Source organism: Schistocerca nitens, chromosome 2 (assembly GCF_023898315.1).
Source record: "Schistocerca nitens isolate TAMUIC-IGC-003100 chromosome 2, iqSchNite1.1, whole genome shotgun sequence".
NCBI lineage: Eukaryota > Metazoa > Arthropoda > Insecta > Orthoptera > Acrididae > Schistocerca > Schistocerca nitens.
The window spans coordinates 863,147,923-863,167,284 of record NC_064615.1 but is presented as its reverse complement, the minus strand read 5'-3'; the positions used below and the strand labels follow the sequence as shown (position 1 = coordinate 863,167,284).

The window sequence follows — 19,362 nt, the reverse complement described above, 5'->3', positions numbered from 1 at the left end:
ATTTCTGAAAGTATTTGTATGGAGTGTAGCCATGTATGGAAGTGAAACATGGACGATAAATAGTTTGGACAAGAAGAGAATAGAAGCTTTCGAAATGTGGTGCTACAGAAGAATGCTGAAGATTAGATGGGTAGATCACACAACTATGAGGAAGTATTGAATAGGACTGGGGAGAAGAGAAGTTTGTGGCACAGCTTGACCAGAAGAAGGGATCGGTTGGTAGGACATGTTCTGAGGCGTCAAGGGATCTCAAATTTAGTATTGGAGGGCAGTGTGGAGGGTAAAAATCGTAGAGGGAGACCAAGAGATGAATACACTAAGCAGATTCAGAAGGATGTAGGTTGCAATAGGTACTGGGAGATGAAGAAGCTTGCACAGGATAGAGTAGCATGGAGAGCTGCATCAAACCAGTCTCAGGACTGAAGACAACAACAACAACAACAACAACAACAACAATCCTGTCTGTGACATAGGAGCACAACATAGGGCACGTTAACCTCGTCAGCCACTTGAGGGATTGAAGGGCTGCCTCATTGCCTGCTCTGGCGCAAGAGGCACATGGTTGCCCTTTCTCAGTGGTACGGCCTGGTTCCTGCCCTTCTCACCTTTTTAATTTATCTTCTTTTACATCCATCATTAGTTGACAGACTCATCATCGTTGTTCCTGAGATTTTATCTTGTCTGTATAGCTAGTTTTCTTGTGGTAATGGATGGTACCGAAGCACTGGTTGGATGCAGAAGGTGTTTGATTGCATAACGTGCCCCGGGGGCCTCCATCTGCTTTCTGGACAGGGCAACTCTTGCACCTTCACCCTTTTATCTCTATCTCACTTTTGTACCTTTCCTCTATGGGAACTATTCTCAGCTTGACATACAAAGGATTAGGGGACCGATGACCTTGTAGTTTGGTCCATTATCCCATCAATCGATCCAACAGAAGGTGTGATCAAGTCGCTGTTGGGACTGTTAATTAAGAGTCCACTGTTAGTTAAAGTTAACGGTAGCTCCGAGACACAAAAACATGGCCATAACAGAGGAGTGCCACCACAGTGTTCTGTGGTACATTGTACAAGCTATTATTGATACAGTGTACAATAAGATATTATTGACTGTCATAAACAGTGGAATGTTCACTGATACAATGATGCAAGAGTAAGTGGGAGTCCTTGTTTTTGCAAGGAAAAGGTCCGTTTGACAATTGGTGACACCATTGTGTAAGGTTACAGTGAGGCACATGTAATTATTTACATGAATATAAAACTAAAATGCAATGTGTTTGCATAACAGAATGAGCTTGGCGATCTTTGCTGGCAGTCGGGATTTCCTTCATCTGCCAAGCAGTACGTTTCCACACGGCAGCCCAAGCTACAGTAATGCTATGGAGACTGTAACTCTCACACACAAAACTAACAAAGTGATCAGCAAAAAGATCTGTGCATTTAAGGTGCCAATTTCAGTAACGTAAGGTTAACATAATATATTGTCACAACCCGATGAGAGATATACAGTAGATTGTTCACCTGCTCGAACATTACACCAGTAATTAAACGATGATTTTGGAATGGTGGAGCACCAAGAAGAATGAAAACACAGTAGACAGAATAGACCTCATCTCCATTGACTGGTGACAGTATGCAAAGACAATACATCTCAGGCAGTTGAATCGAGTAAGGCCAGTTTTGGGTATGTTGTCACTGCTATGAACTGACTACTTGGAAATGTACTAACATACAGCGTTAAAACATAAAAAGAAACTCGCAGGACTGGATTACATTTAAAACAATAAAAAGGTGTATTCTCCTAGAAGACATCTGGCAGTAAATGAAGATGGTGCTTATCTGTAGTGTTTTGTGGGGAGCAAGTAAAGATGGTTCAATGATGGTAAGTTTGTTGGGGTCTTGAACTTGAGTACTTGATCAAGGATCATACACCATTTATAATATATGAAAGGAATTTAAGGCAGCATAAAGGAGGAGGAGGGGGCACTTTCATACTGAATCGGTGACAGTTGGGTTAACTGGATAGGTCAGGACAACTGGTCTTTGCATGCAAATTGTAATGGAAGTTGTTTCCTGTGTCTTCTGCCAGATGGCTCAAGAAACTAGTCAGGTCAAACACCTTAAGCTATTAGAAACGGGTGAAAAGCAGCAAGCATGGTTTTGAGTGGGTTTGTTTGTTTCCAGAGGTCAGAAGTTTTATTCCTGTTCATTTTCCTTCATGTTTATTTGTTATTTCAAGAAGAGCATTAGAGAAGCCAAATAAACAACAAATAATTTATGTTTTTACTCTTTACAGTAGACTGTTCTGGTTTTTATTAACTCCAGTTAAACAACTGTTTTAGCGAGTTAGAAAGAAAAAATGTGTGGTTAGGTTAACGGGGCTCCAAGGCAGTTAGGTTATGTGGGCCGGTCCAGTTAACCCCAATATAGTTCTTTACTTTTGTAATTTACAGATCATTTTAATTTCAAAAGATTTTACATCATACAAATTGTGATAAAGTGTATTTTAGACCTATTTTAGTTGTGTTATAAGTGTTTACTTTTAGATGCAACATGTCAAACATGAATGACCAGGCAAAGAAAAGACTAAACTGCTTATCATTGACAATCATGAAAGCCACATGTCAATAAGGGCAATAACATTTATCAAAGAAAATGGCATAGTTTTATTAAGGATAGTACCTCACTGGAGCCATAAACACAACCTTTGGATGTTGCCATTTATGGGTCTTTCAAATCCTATTTCGTACAACAAAGCTTGTGACAGGTGAGTACTAAATCATCTTGGTCAGACACGTCGTAGCTCTGGTGTAGCAGGTTTAGTGGGTGAAGCATTTTCATGCGCTTTCACTCCTAGTATCAGCAAAGATTCAAAGCTACAGGAATAATGCGTTTCAATGATGAAACATTTGGTGAAACAGATTTTTTGTGTATGTGACAGACCAGCCTTTTGAGCCATCTGAGAATGAAAAAGTTGTTTCAGAATGTACTAATGTCCCTACTACAGTTCCTCCATATTATCCAGAATCTTCTTTCTAGTGAGCTAGTTCCTTCAACTTGTGGTACCTCTGCTGGTAAATCTCATTCCTTCTTGTCCTCATGAACCAGAACTTGAAGCAGAATTTTTTGTACGTCCTTAAGCCTTGCTTCTACTCCCACAGTGTGGTCCCAGAAAAAGGGATAGTCGCGGCCAAAGAAAGGAAAATGTCAGACTTTCAAAGAAAAATAAAAACAAGAAACATACCCCACAAAAACCAGATTCATTGTCAGATGAAAGTGCTCACTTGGTATTAGAAGAATCAGACTGTTCTTGGAATGAAGACTTCAAAGAAAAAAAGGATTTTTCATAAATTAAGCTGGGGTTTCATAATAGTTATAGAGCATGGAGTAAAAAGGGACTCAGGTTGCAATTTCATAGTTGTTGTGAAGAAATCTCTTTGTTCTGGCATTCAAGTGACTTTCTATAAGTGGCACATACCTTCCTCATCCACATAAGGACTCATGTCAAAGAAGACGACGATTTATTTCAATGTTGGCAGATTAAAACTGTGTGCTGGACCAAGACTTGAACTCGGGACCTTTGCCTTTCGCGGGCAAGTGCTCTACCAACTGAGCTACCCAAGCACAACTCACACCCCATCCTTACAGCTCTACTTCTGCCAGTATCTCGTGTCCTACCTTCCAGCAAAGCTGTGAGGACGGGGCGTGAGTCGCGCTTGGCTAGCTCAGTTGGTAGAGCACTTGCCCGCAAAAGGCAAAGGTCCGGAACACAGTTTTAATCTGCCAGGAAGTTTCATATCAGCGCACACTCCGCTGCAGAGTGAAAATCTCATTCTATTTCAATGTTGATTTGTATGAATAGAGCCTTCGCTAAGACTGCTCTTATTTAAAATTTCAGTCAGTTTTATTTGATGCGTCGACAACTAAATGTTGTTGCAATGCACTTTTACAATGTTTTGAAGATAAAATCTAATTTATTCAATGCATTTCCACTGATTTTACTAGCTAGACCAGTTAATCTTACTAGCTCAGAGCAGTTAACCTTGCCGGTAAGGTTAAGTGACCACTTTGCAAATGAATTAATTAGATCAGATTTAACAAAAGCTGGAAGTAATACAGAATCCTTGAACACTTCATTGTAAAATAAACATGTAACACATACGTCCCATAAAATTTAATGGAATGTAAAAAAATTATCTGAGTTAACCTAACTCTCTCCTATGCTTACAACTATGGAACAGTTAAGACTGAACAGGGGTAGCAGGTGTAACAGGATACATGGGGTCTGATCAGTCCTTGGGCCCAAATGACAGGTCAGCAAAATTTGTGATAAAACAGAGAAATTTAGAAATTCCACACTTAAACATGATGTCCACATAGCCTTACAGGGCTTATATTTATCTAGAGCTTGCAAAATTCACACAGTCCTACAAGCAAGCACACCTTCGGTACACATGACTGCAACCTGCCAGAAATGGCGGTCTTTTGTGTATGAATGTGTGTGCACTTTCTTTTCTGAAGAAAGCTATGGCCAAAAGCTAAGTATGTAACAGTCTTTTTTGTTGTGCCTGTCTACAACTCAGTGGGTCATCTTCATGCTGTGTAGTGATCTATCCTGTGCCTAATATTGTTGAACTTTACACCTTCTGTATCTACACTTTCTCTTACAAAAACCCTTGTATACAAAGCAGGTTGACAGATATTTTTAAACTGATGTTGCTCTGACAAGATCAAGACAAGAAGTTTTCTTTACACCAGCCAGTTCAACAGTCATTTGTCATGATGTCCATTGTAGCCATGATCTTTTCTCTTTTTCTCCTTGTCTTCTAAACACCTTCAAACCATGACCCCAAGAAACAAGTGGCCCCACGCAGCAGGTTGAGATGCTCACTCATCGCCCCGCCTTATAGGTGTGATGGGTTCGAGATATTCTCCCATCTGCACATGTCATAATAATATCACTCACTCTGGCATGTCCCAACACTTATTTACTGCTAAATGTCACAAACATTTGTCATCACAGAAGCCTGGAAGTGGAACGACATTTCATAAAAATGTCATGTCACACTTCAGTACTATTAATAGTACAAGGCATATTGAACCAGAGAAAACCATAACTGACTTGCATTTGTCTTTTATTTTAATCAGCATTTTAAAATTTGATCAAAGTATGAAGTCCATTAAAATAACCATTGTACCAAGTACTGTATTAGGATTAAATTCTTGGATTTTTTCTCAAAGTTTGTTTAAAGGTTCAATTGTTGGGTGCTATATGATTTACTTGTGACACAGGGACCATCAACTGATTACGATAACCTGTTGACACACTTCAAATACAGCTACATCCAAGTCCCTTCCCATTTACACATACAAAATTTTGCAAACATTGTGCCATCGTTTCTGTTAGGAATGCAACTGATGATGACGCTGGCAAAATTTGAGCAAAAAAGGGAACTATAATATTGAGATTCATTAGTAAATTGATAGCGATTAGTGAATTGATATAAGCATTTTTAGTAGAATGCCAGGACTAACCTCTCCCCACCTGTAAATAGGCTGCACGCAAAGTACGTACCAAAGTGACTGGTCTTGTTAAGAACATGTTCCTCTGCCGAACATGCCTGTCACAGGGGTAGTGAGACTGGCCGAAATCCGATAGACAATGTTGCTACTTACTGAGCCTTTGGATTTCCTTGTCATCTATTATAGTCGACAACTTTGTCATAGTAATAGAGAAGTAGTTGACACTCACTATTCAATGCTCTAATAAAACATTTATATGGTTAGTACAGAATGAATCATTGACAAAACAGGTTTAACTATGTTGTCCTACAAAATTCCTGTTTCTCTATCTCCTTCATTAGAGAGATTAGCAGGGTTACCAACCTAAGAAGGCAACACTAATTTTTACTACTGATAGCACAAACAGGTTTACAAAACTGAATATTATATAGCATAAGTGAAAAGCACGTGATATTCATGTCCGACTGGGGAAAATCAGACGGTGACAAAGTAAAACAGTTCAGATAGCAACACAGGTGGCGGGGGCAGAGCACACCTATGGCTTCGGAAAAGTAATTCCCTAGACTGATTCATTCAATGGATACATCTCACTACGGGAAACTTGAATTATGTATTCCCATAGTCACACAGTAGGGTTACTTTTCCAAATCCATTACAGGTAAATTTCAAAAGTTTACAACAACGCCTGTTTTATGTAATCATGGGTCAGATAGTGGATTAATGTTCAGGAACCCACATAGCTATATTCTGCAAAGATTTCATTCCAGATCCAGCAGACCGTGTACTTGAGTGAGAGGTGACGCTTAGCGACATGCGAGCTTATCTGGGAACTAAAAACAGAGGTATTGAAATTCACTGTTTAGCATTTGCAGATGATTTTGCCATTCTTTCTGAAAACCTAACAAATGAAATGCTGGAATAGAAATCAATCTCTTAGAAAAAATAGCCAACAAAGCAGGTTTAAGAATATCTGTAGAAAAAACAAAATTTATGACAAATATAAAAAATGCTCTGGAATCCCTAGCAACAGATATTGACCAGATATAGAGGATAAATAAATTGAAATATCTGGGAGGAATTATCCAAGAAAATTGCTTAGAAAAATTTGCTACATAAGAAAGAGTACATAAAATGGAGAGAGCTTATGGAATAACTAGGGATGTCTACAACAAAAGGTATCTGTCTGTCTAAAAATTTGAAGACATAGCACTACAACGCAGTAGTAAAACCAGTCTTTATGCAAGTGAATGTTTAGTACTGTACTACAAATTACACAACTTGAAGTCCTAGAAAGAAAAATCATTCAAAAAATACTTGGACCAACAAAAAATACAGAGGTATGGAAATTTAAGAAGCAATGAAGAAGTTTATCGCAACATAGAAAACATAAATGAAACACTACGAAAGAGGTGACTGCTATTTTTTCGACACTTATACAGAACGAACACAACAGGTTAACCAAATAGATTTTTAATTATCTTTGGCACAAGATGTCAACAATAGCTTGGATTCAAGAAGTTAGGAAAGGTTGGGAAAGAAACAACATAAGTGAAAAAGATGCAACGGAAAGAGGGAGTTTCAAGAGGAAAGTGTTAAAAATGGAAGGACTTCAAGGCAAGAGGGAGGAGAAAACAGGGTCAAAATGGTCCGAGGAGAGAAAAAGGATACATAGTGAATAGATGAAAGAATACTGGAGGAAAAAGAAAGAACAACAAAGAAGGAAGCATTGAAATTGGTGTGTGGTCCTTAGATGACCCGTGACCGAAACAAAGAAAGAAAGAAAGAAGAAGAACAGTGAAGAATTTGTCAAAACATCCTTGATTTGCCTCATAGATCACTCACAACTCTTCTGTCCACTCAAAAACTGCACCCTTTTTCAGCAACTTAGTCAGTGGTTTAGCTGGCTTGGCATAGTCCTTCACAAATCAACAGCTATAATGTGTGAGTCGGAGAAGTTTTGCAATTCTTTAACATTAGTGAGTAGTGGGAAACTCTGCTTCTGCTAAATGCTTCTGGGAGTCTGGCTTCATTCTGGATGACATAATGATATGATATGCTCTAGGTACTGAACCTGTGACTCTTCAAAAGAGCACTGCTCTATCTTAAAACTTAAATGTACACGTTTCAATGGCAGCTCATGCAATATTTTACCAATGTGCTATATAGCCTTCTGATCTGCAAGGGTGCTAATTGTAACTAAACTGAATATATTAATTTTGTGTGTATGAATTGAACTGTTTAAATATATTTAAATTTATAATTAATCATTTAACATTGCAAAGAATAAAAAAAAAAAGGAAATGGTGGTAGCAGTAGGAATCAAGCCTAAGTTGACAAATTGCCAGTCAGTGTGCTTGACCCCCCCCCCCCCCCCCCCCGTCCCCCCCTCCTTTCTTGCACAGGGGCCATGCTAATCTTCTCTGTATCATTCCAATTTTAGTATATGATGTACTGCCAAAGTGAGTACAACTTGTACATTAACTGTTCCTCAAAAATCCCTCCTATTCTACACTTACACTTTCAAAGAAAAATACTGACCAGGTGTGAGAGGAACAAAGCACTGTAGCAGCAGAAGGATGATGTCATATCAGAGCATGGCCGTTGAAACCAGTCAGTTTCATTCCTTTTATGAGTTGATCATAGTGTGGCTGACCATCATTTCAGCACTCAACATTTGTTTCTAGTTATCATGGAGAGTGTACTACGAAACATATTTTCTCCTATTTTATTTGCATACCAACATGTATTCGAAGAGCTCACATTCGAAGGGAAATTGCATAATTTCAGTGTGATGTTTACAGTGTGCTGTACTACATGATAACTGAACGTCACAAGCACCTTTTAACCTTGAAAATATGTTTCTCAACCTTTCTACATGTTCCTCAATAGTCCAGAAGAACACAATAATGTCATCTAGATGAACTAAACAATAGTAGGCTTCAATGTTTGCAGCAACAATTCAGCAAATATTTGAAATGTGACAGATGTGTTTAGAAGACCAAAAGGCATGCATAAAAACTCTTACAACCCCCCACAAAAGTGGTTTTTGGCCAATCTTGGAGAGCAATCGGAATCTTGTGGTAACCAGAAACCATATCTCTCCAATGTTTTGGTGATATGGGGTTGAGGGTAAATATCAGGTGTAGTTATCTTATTTACAGCTCTCATATCGATGCACAGATGATAGGTCTTTACCCCACTGATTGATTTCTTTGGCCTGAAGGCTGTATTATCCCTGCATCTAACTGTTGTGTGATAGTATTTTTCACAACAGATTGTATATGATTAGGAATTTAGTATGGTTTCTGCACTACCGGCCTAGCATCTTCAGTCAGAATTTTGTGGTGCACAAAGTCGGTTCCTGGCAAATATTGCCATTTCTTGATCAACCAAGCAAATCCCTCTAAAACAGGTTATAACAGATTTCGTTCTGACTGGGATAAGTGCACTACCTTCTCATACATCTGATTCCTAGGCAGTGGCAAAACTGAACACATTTTTCTCACTGGTAACCGCTTCTTTCTTCTACTTCCCAATCACTTACAAGTATTGTTCCACAGGGTATCTCTATTTCTCTCTGCCCAAAATTCAATGCATACTGAAACACACAATTTACTCACTACTGCTTCCACTTTGCTTATACTGCTCTTTACATGTATTTGTAACCTATTGAGAAAGTCATTTTAGCTAAACAAATCAACAAAAGAGACAGATCCCACCTGTTTTCAGGTTTTGATGCTTATCCAGAGAATTTTTCCCAATTAATCACTGATTGTAACAGGGGTGGTAGGTTTTAATGCCTGAGTTTTTGGTTGTGTGGAAACCTGGAAAACAGGCATACTTTTGCAAGTTCATCATGATTGTGAGGCATGACTGCTGCCAAAAAAAGTGAGTTGCCTCACTGAATTGTACAGTTTGTGTCCTATAATCTATCACATCCTGAAAATGATGTAAGAAATCATCCCTAGGATGACACCAAAATACCTTTTGCACTTCCTCACATGTTAAAACTGTAACTCCTACCTTCTATTTGCAACTTCACATGGCACATCCCTGCTGACACTATCACTTCCTCACCCAGCCCACTAATGTAGCAACACAGCAACTGAGCAACTACAGTGCCCACTTGTCACAGTGAGAGACAAACAAACCACTAGTTTGTGCATCTGTTTCAACTAAAACTTTTGGCAGTCCTCCCATGAAATTTTCCTTCTAATACAATGTTTGCCATCTCATTTACAGCCCTGTAATGGACCGGGTTCGTCATTTTTACGGGAGGTGGAATTGGGTAGCAGGGCCTGTTCAACCCCCCCCCCCCCCCACCTGCCGTTTCCTTGTTGAGGTTGCTCATACTGTCATACTGTCTGTAATTTCATGGAGGGTTCCTCTGTGAATTATACTGCCCTGGTGTCTAATGGCAGCTATTGCCAATGTGCCTTACTTCACAGCAAATAAGGACACAATGTGGTGCCTGGCACCAACTGGTGGTATGCCCTGGTTTTCTATAACACCTACAGCTTGACCACTTCATGTAAACAGTCTGGTGCAGCCGCTTTAACCTCACCACCTGTTTGTCAGTTTATACCAATTATAAACACATCCTCTAATAGTACATTGTTTCACATTGCATCTGGTCCCAACACATATGTGCGAAATGAAACTGTCCATATCCGGTTGGCAAAAGCCTCGAAGTCCTCACCCGGTTTTAGCTGTAGCATCGAAAGACGGTCCCTGTAATAGCTAACGCCTCTCTTAGATGAGTAGCATTCTGCTAACCCTCGCACTAGAACTTCAAACTTTTCTGGGTCTCTCAAGGTGTCTAGAGATTCAACATAAGTACATGCATCTCCTGACAGCTCCAACCTTACTACATTTAATAACAATGCCTTTAGCCAGGAACAGGTACATCGTACATCTTGGACACTTTACAAAAAGATAGTTACATATAAGTTTTTCTTCTCTGAGAAAGTGGGAATAAGTGTTACAGCAGGAAAACTACATAGTGAAGAGAGAGGTCCCAGCACTAATTGCAGATTTCTTAGGGATTTCTGCAGTAGTCTGATTAGAGACCTCACTGCCTCAGATTGTGAGGTCTACTAATCTTTTCATTTAAAGTGCCAACGCTACCACATTTGGCAATAGGTTCTTGCCTTTCTTGTTGCTGAGAACACAATTAAGGCATGGTTCCAAATCAGGGAAAGGTAATTAATTAATGATCACTAGAAATGACTTCGCAGAGGAAGTTGTTATCCAAACAGAAAATAAAACAATGTTCAAAGAATGATCATGGTGAGGCAATGGCAGAGGATAAAGTGCACAGTGCTAGTGAGACACTTATAGTAATTTTGACATGTGGAAACAGTGGTGGCAGTTATGGTGACGGTACAATGCATGTCGGCAGCAGCAGCACTGCGTCAGCGGGTGTTGCAACACCCAAGATCCTCATCGAACAGGTGTTATGTGACCTGGCAAAGGCTCCAGAAGTTTATGACCGTGGCTCAGGCTGCGCTGTACCACACAGTGCTGCAACATGGTGTGTGTTGTGGACAACATGCTGGCAGCGACTGATGACTCTAAAGAATCTGCTAGTGTAGCATGGAAGGGCCATGTGCTGCCAAATGCATCTCAGCATTGGTGGTGCTGCAATCCAAGTGCCTGTTCTTGCAGTGTGGTGCACATATATGCATTTAACGCCAACAAATAAAACGCAAATACTTCACAGTGAAGTCAGGTTCTAACTTGACACACTAAATATAGCAGCCAAGTATAACTATGGGTTAATCACCAGATTTTCTCTGTGTTTTCCATTTTGTGACCAATTGTTCCTTAATTTTCAAATAGCCCTTGTATACTGACCATATGTAACAGAGGATACTGGGAGCAATACAAATTTCCAACACCAGCTGCGCCCATGCAGTAGCTGTCACATGATTATCATACTTAAAGGCATTTTCAAACATGGTAATATCCCAGAATGACTCTCCTTGACTGCTAAGCATTATGGATTCAAATGTTCATATGCGTTAGCTAACTTTCATTGGATATGTTGGTCCTACTTACATATTCTGTACTACGGAAAGTGTATTAGCTGTCATTCATCAATAATGGGAATATTATGCAGAGCATTACACTGTACTTGCTCAAAGACAAAATAAAGAATTCTTCATGGGAAAATTGGGATTTAACAGTTGATATTAATTTTTAAAAATGTTAATGTGTTAAAGTGATTAGTTAATTGGAAGAAATATATGATTAAGCAGCCAATTTATACTATTTCCTCCACTTATTCTTTCCCATTATAACTGTTCTATGACAGAACTATGAAACTGTAGGATGTAATGAATCTTACTAACTTTATTATACTAAAGCTCCATTCCCTTTGTATTGAAACACCCCCTGAGCCTCCGCTGATTGTCTGTCTGAAGGAGTGTTGTAGTCTCCCATAACCTGTGAGTCTAGAAGTAGTCTCTTTTGAGCACAGTACTCTGTCACTGTGCTTAGGAGATGCCAGCCTAGCCACTGCTGGCTGACACATTTCAGTAGTACAGTGTGTTATGGTGATATAGGAACCATTTGTTAGCAATGTGTGGACGAGTGGAATGGACCCATTTTCTGAAGTATTTTGAGAATCTCTTTAATAGCATTGGTTTAGTGTACCGGATGGCCTGGAGGTAACCACTTTTTGTGCACAGTACATATGGAGTCAGAGAAACATACAAGCAGGCACTTCCCCATTAACTTCGACGCATGGTTTCTTTGGTCTCGGCGAATCTTTCAAACACTACAGTGAATGTTTCATTTTCGGACAATACTGGAAAGCATTTCATCACCTGTGACAACTCGGTTCAGTAGTTCTGCATTGATCTTTTTGTTACTGTGTGGGATTTTTGGGAACCACTATGGCACTAAGTTTCCCCACTCCCAGATTTTCAGACAAAAATCAGGTGAACAATTTCCTGATTAACGGTCAGTTCATTTGCAATCATTTTCACAGTTAATCTTTGATCAGCTCACCCTCGCTGTATTGTCATCTCTTCATGCCGTTGATGACCACCAACTGCGGTGTTCATCTTCAACACTGTTTCTGCCTTCAGAAAACATTAGTGCCAATGAAATACTTGTGACCTTGATAAAACCTCATTTCCAACAGCCTTCTGGAGTTTCCCATATATTACTATAACATTCTCACAGGAGTTCACTCTTCAAGCTGCTAGTCCTGACTGAAACATTGCAGGTGCGCACCACTTGTGGTTTTGGCGGAGAAAGAAAAGTCACACTTTTCCTGAGGGAGCAGGCTGCAGAGCTGGCACCCTAGGGAGGAAAAAAATCAGTCTCATTACTTTATTGTCGCACCTCGGGAAGTTATTTGGTTTGTGGTGTCCTTTATTCACTGGGGTGTGATTAGTTTATTTGTGTAGTGTTGTTTCACTTTTTAATTCATTGTTATTAAGCTTGTTGCAGATCAGTAAGGTACAATAGTAATTTTGAGTTTATTTAAAGGAAAAATTAGTTTGTTTGCTGAGGCTTGTACATGATACCAGTCATCTGTTTATCATATCTTGATTTCATTTTGGTTGGAGAAACATTATCTTGATGGTGTACAGTTGCAGTGGATTAGGCTAGGTGTGCACAAATAGTGGCCTGCAGGCCACATGCAGCTCACCAATGGTTTTTGCGTGGCCTGCCTAGACAGTCAGAATTTTTATGTAACAATTTATAACTTTTCTAAAACGCTAAGTTAACTAAGGCATGCAGTCATTTTAAAAGGTGCGGCCCTTGAGCGAAACTACTGTCCACCCTGGTTTAGTCCATTCTGATCTCGAATGAAATGAGCGTTGCTACTGAAATGAAATTCTGTACTTAGCATGCATTCTTCGCAAACACTAATATCTGTTTTGTGTTGAGTCAGGATAGCAGAGGTGATGGGTTTCGATCCGACTGGTCCTCGGTATTCAGAGACATGTAAATAACAGGTGACTGATTGGGTGATTTTTGTTTCTTGCCAGTGTCACGTCAACCTGCTAGCAGGACAGCTTGAAACATCACCTACGATCTGAGCTGCAACATTGTAACGAGCCTGGGAGGCACCTATGAAGACAGCACAGATGTTTCTGATAAGTGTTTCGTTTGTGTTATGAAAATATATACAGGAAGTGTGACAATGTATATGGTCAAATTAATAAGCCATTACTAAAAATGGTCATACACAGAGAATTCTGAATAATTCAATCATAGTACCGTGACCACAGAATGTTGATTTTTGTTTGTTTATTGTGTTTGTCAGACAAGTTTTGTGCAAGCACACCTACACAAAAACAAGAGTTTATAAGCATTAGTTTACTAGGATCTATTTTGCTGTTTATGTTTTATTTACAGATACGTTCTGACTTTTGGTATGAACACAGAGACAGATATTCAAATAAGTGTAGGATAATGTTTACGGTAGAAGATGCTGCTGCATAACTTAGATGATAAGTTTTCTTAATTTTTTTCTGCCAAAAGATTTGAATATAATTTTGTGGGTATGTCACAGTGCTTGGTGCTACTAGTGACACAATTCACTGTGTTTGTTGAGCAACAAGTGGGGTTGAGAGGGTACAAACCTCTATGAATGACCAAAAACTGTCAGAAAGGCAGATGCAGCCATGCATGTGCTTTTTGTTGTGATGTGAGGAGCAGGCACGGCCAGACTAGTGTGTTTTGACCATTGAGACGGCATGGAGGCCACATTGGGCTGAACTCAGAGCCCTTTGAGCCTCAGTCATTGGCAGACACGCTGAGTACGAGTATTACCAAGTCCATAGAATGGCTAGCAGGTGAACACATGCTCTGGCAGTATGGTTGGGAAAACCTGGATGTCTGGCTGTTGGTGAGAAACATGGAAAGGTTAATTGCCATGAATGGAGTGACCAGCATAAATATGAAATAAAACTAAATTCAATAAATATTGTACCTGACAAGCAACATGGATATAAAGACAAAATTAAGATGCATGTGTGGGTAAAAGACACCCTCAATTGCTAAAGCAGTTCTGAAGTTATTTAGTGTTAAATGTTTTGCATCGAAAATGATCTTAAGAAATTAATATCTCAACAATCCTTATGCGATTTTCTCAAACGAAGTGTCTACAGACAGATCTCATTGAGCACTGTTGAGATTGTAGTAGATTTTTTGTAAACATTACTATTTTAAATTAAAGTCGTGTACATTCTGCATGTAAAAACATGAATTTTCACTCAAATAATAAATAAAACATTGAAAGTGGCAGCAGCTTTATGTATTAAACATAGATAGGGGTGTAGGAATGTACTTCATTTTAGTTGTTTATATTTATTTGCAACAAAACAGCATGAAGTAATGTTTACCTTGACAAAAAAGATTTTTGTTGAGGTATTATTTCTGAACAAACTATTTAAGTTAGGGAAAATCCAAGCTCAGCAATAGACAGCTGAGGAAACTTGCATACAAACTGTTGTATGATACATGTGTATAATGTTTAATTTATAGTTTTTAAGCATGCTGTGGAAATCATAAGTGTGTACACTTGACTCACATCACAGAGAGGGCTGAAATAGTGGCAGACGTTTTGCGCATGGCACTTTGCTTGGATTTTTGGAGCAGTCAGCTTGCAGATATTGCAGAGGCAGTACATATGAGCAGCAGCAGGTCGTGTCTCTAGTGTATTGAAATTTTTCTAAGTGTTGAATCTTGGACTTCTAATATTCGCACCTGATGCTAGTGAATACTCTGAAATATTTTCAACTTGTGGTCTTTGAATGTTTCGCATTAGTCTTAATTCTAAAACTTTACTGTGGATATTTGTGAGTGATCTGCACTTTGAATTTAACTAGTTCACAATTGTGATCTTTTAAACTTGCACTAAACAGACTTTGATTTAATTTCCAAGATTTTTCTGGAAGTTTGTGTTATACACAATGTGGGATATGGCTCCGCTTTGGTTTAAGCTCTCACGTAGACATTCATTAATAAACAAATATTAACACATAAGTGTTACAGTGAACTGAATAAACTAAGTTTTCCTGAATCCTAAAAACACTGTGAGTAGTGACCACCACAAACTCTTACCTGCATGTATTAGAACTTTGTTACTACTTTTCTTGATCTTGTTGTTGTTGTGGTCTTCAGTCCTGAGACTGGTTTGATGCAGCTCTCCATGCTACTCTATCCTGTGCAATCTTCTTCATCTCCCAGTACCTACTACAACCTACATCCTTCCGAATCTGCTTAGTGTATTCATCTCTTGGTCTCCCTCTACGATTTTTTCCCTCCACGCTGCCCTCCAATACTAAATTAGTGATCCCTTGACGCCTCAGAACATGTCCTACCAACCGATCCCTTCTTCTAGTCAAGTTGTGCCACAAACTCCTCTTCTCCCCAATTATATTCAATACCTCATCATTAGTTTTGTGAGCTAACCATCTAATCTTCAGCATTCTTCTGTAGCACCACATTTCAAAAGCTTCTATACTCTTCTTGTCCAAACTATTTATCGTCCATGTTTCACTTCCATAAATGGCTGCACTCCATACAAATACTTTCAGAAACGACTTCCTGACACTTAAATCTATACTCGATGTTATCAAATTTCTCTTCTTCAGAAATGCTTTCCTTGCCATTGCCAGCCTACATTTTATATCCTCTCTACTTCGACAATCATCAGCTAGTTTGCTCCCCAAATAGCTAAACAACTTTACTACTTTAAGTGTCTCATTTCCTAATCTAATTCCCTCAGCATCACCTGACTTAATTTGACTACATTCCATTATCCTCATTTTGCTTTTGTTGATGTTCATCTTATATCCTCCTTTCAAGACACTGTCCATTCTGTTCAACTGCTCGTCCAAGTCCTTTGCTGTCTCTCACAGAATTACAATGTCATCAGCGAACCTCAGAGTTTTTATTTCTTTTTCATGGATTTTAATACCTACTCCGAATTTTTCTTTTGTTTCCTTTACTGCTTGCTCAATATACAAATTGAATAACATTGGAGAGGGGCTACAACCCTGCCTCACTCCCTTTCCAACCACTGCTTCACTTTTAAGCCCCTCGACTCTTATAACAGCCATCTGGTTTCTGTACAAATTGTAAATAGCCTTTTGCTCCATGGATTTTACCCCTGCTACCTTCTGAATTTGAAAGAGAGTATTCCAGTCAACTTTGTCAAAAGCTTTCTCTAAGTCTACAAATGCTAGAAATGTAGGTTTGCCTTTCATTAATCTATTTTCTAAGATAAGTCGTAGGGTCAATATTGCCTCACGTGTTCCAACATTTATATGGAATCCAAACTGATCTTCCCCGAGGTTCACTTCTACCAGTTTTTCCATTCATCTGTAAAGAATTCGTGCTAGTATTTTGCAGCCGTGCCATATTAAACTGATAGTTTGGTAATTTTCACATCTGTCAACACCTGCTTTCTTTGGGATTGGTATTATTATATTCTTCTTGAAGTCTGAGGGTATTTTGCCTGTCTACATTTACATATACATCTACATTTATACTCCGCAAGCCACCCAACGGTGTGTGGCGGAGGGCACTTTACGTGCCACTGTCATTACCTCCCTTTCCTGTTCCACTCTCGTATGGTTCGCGGGACGAACGACTGCCGGAAAGCCTCCGTGCGCACTCAAATCTCTCTAATTTTACATTCGTGATTTCCTTGGGAGGTATACGTAGGGGGAAGCAATATATTCAATACCTCATCCAGAAATGCACCCTCTCGAAACCTGGACAGCAAGCTACACCGCAATGCAGAGCACCTCTCTTGCAGAGTCGGCCACTTGAGTTTGCTAAACATCTTCGTAACGCTATCACGCTTACCAAATAACTCTGTGACGAAACATGCCGCTCTTCTTTGCATCTTCTCTGTCTCCTCTGTCAACCCGACCTGGTACGGATTCCACACTGATGAGCCATACTCAAGTATAGGCCGAACGAGTGTTTTGTAAGCCACCTCCTTTGTTGATGGACTACATTTTCTGACTCTCCCAATGAATCTCACCTGGCACCCGCCTTACCAACAATTAATTTTATATGATCATTCCGCTTCAAATCGTTCCGTACGCATACTCCCAGATATTTTACAGAAGTAACTGCTACCAGTGTTTGTTCCGCTATCATATAATCATACAATAAAGGATCCTTCTTTCTATGTATTCACAATACATTACATTTGTCTATGTTAAGGGTCAGTTGCCACTCCCTGCACCAAGTGCCTATGCGCTGCAGATCTTCCTGCATTTCGCTGCAATTTTCTAATGCTGCATCATCTGCGAAAAGCCACATGGAAACTCTGACACTATCTTCTAGGTCATTTACATAAATTGTGAAAGCAATGGTCCAAAAACACTCCCCTGTGGTACGCCAGAGGTTACTTTAACGTCTGTAGACGTCTCTCCATTGAGAACAACATGCTGTGTTCTGTTTGCTAAAAACTCTTCAATCGTCATACATCTTGCTCACCAGATGGTAGAGTTTTGCCAGGACTGGCTCTCCCAAGGCTGTCAGTAGTTCTAATGGAATGTTGTCTACTCCCGGGGCCTTGTTCCAACTTAGGTCTTTCAGCACTCTGTCAAACAGTTCTCGCAGTATCATATCTCCCATTTCATCTTCATCTACATCCTCTTCCATTCCCATAATATTGTCCTCAAGTACATCGCCCTTGTATAGACCCTCTATATACTCCTTCCACCTTTCTGCTTTCCCTTCTTTGCTTAGAACTGGGTTTCCATCTGAGTTCTTGATATTCATACAAGTGGTTCTCTTTTCTCCAAAGGTCTCTTTAATTTTCCTGTAGGCACTATCTATCTTACCTCTAGTGAGATAAGTCTACATCTTTACATTTGTCCTCTAAGCATCCCTGCTTAGCCATTTTGCACTTCCTGTTGATCTCATTTTTGAGACGTTTTTATTCCTTTTTGAATGCTTCATTTACTGAATTTTTATATTTTCTCCTTTCATCAATTAAATTCAATATTTTTTCTGTTACCCAAGGATTTCTACTAGTCCTTGTCTTTTTACCTAATTGATCCTCTGCTGCCTTCACTACTTCATCCCTCAAAACTACCCATTCTTCTTCTACTGTATTTATTTCCCCCATTCCTGTCAATTGTTCCATTATGCTCTCCCTGAAACTCTATACCTCTGGTTTAGTCAGTTTATCCAGGTCCCATCTCCTTAAATTCCAACCTTTTTGCAGTTTCTTCAGTTTTAATCTACAGTTCATAACCAATAGATTATGGTCAGAGTCCACATCTGCCCCTGGAAATGTCTTACAATTTAAAACCTGGTTCCTAAATCTCTGTCTTACCATTATATAATCTATCTGATACCTTTTAGTATCTCCAGGCTTCTTCCATGTATACAACCTTCTTTCATGATTCTTGAACCAAGTGTTAGCTATGATTAAGTTATGCTCTGTGCAAAATTCTACCAGACGGCTTCCTCTTTCATTTCTTACCCCCAAACCATATTCACCTACCACAGTTCCTTCTCTACCTTTTCCTACTATCGAATTCCAGTCACCCATGACTATTAAATTTTCGTCTCCCTTCACTACCTGAATAATTTATTTTATCTCATCATACATTTCTTCAACTTCTTTGTCATCTGCAGAACTAGTTGGCATATAAACTTGTACTACTGTGGTAGGCGTGGGTTTCATATCTATCTTGGCCACAATAATGCATTCACTATGCTGTTTGTAGTAGCTTATCCACACTCCTATTTTTTTTATTCATTATTAAACCTACTCCTGCATTACCCCTATTTGATTTTGTATTTATAACCCTTTATTCACCTGACCAAAAGTCTTGTTCCTCCT

General features: G+C 39.3%; 1 pseudogene; it reads right to left on the bottom strand.

Moving 5' to 3' along the window:
- Positions 1-7,911: 7,911 nt before the first annotated feature.
- On the bottom strand, positions 7,912-7,992 carry LOC126237749 (U6 spliceosomal RNA; annotated as a pseudogene).
- Positions 7,993-19,362: the final 11,370 nt, after the last annotated feature.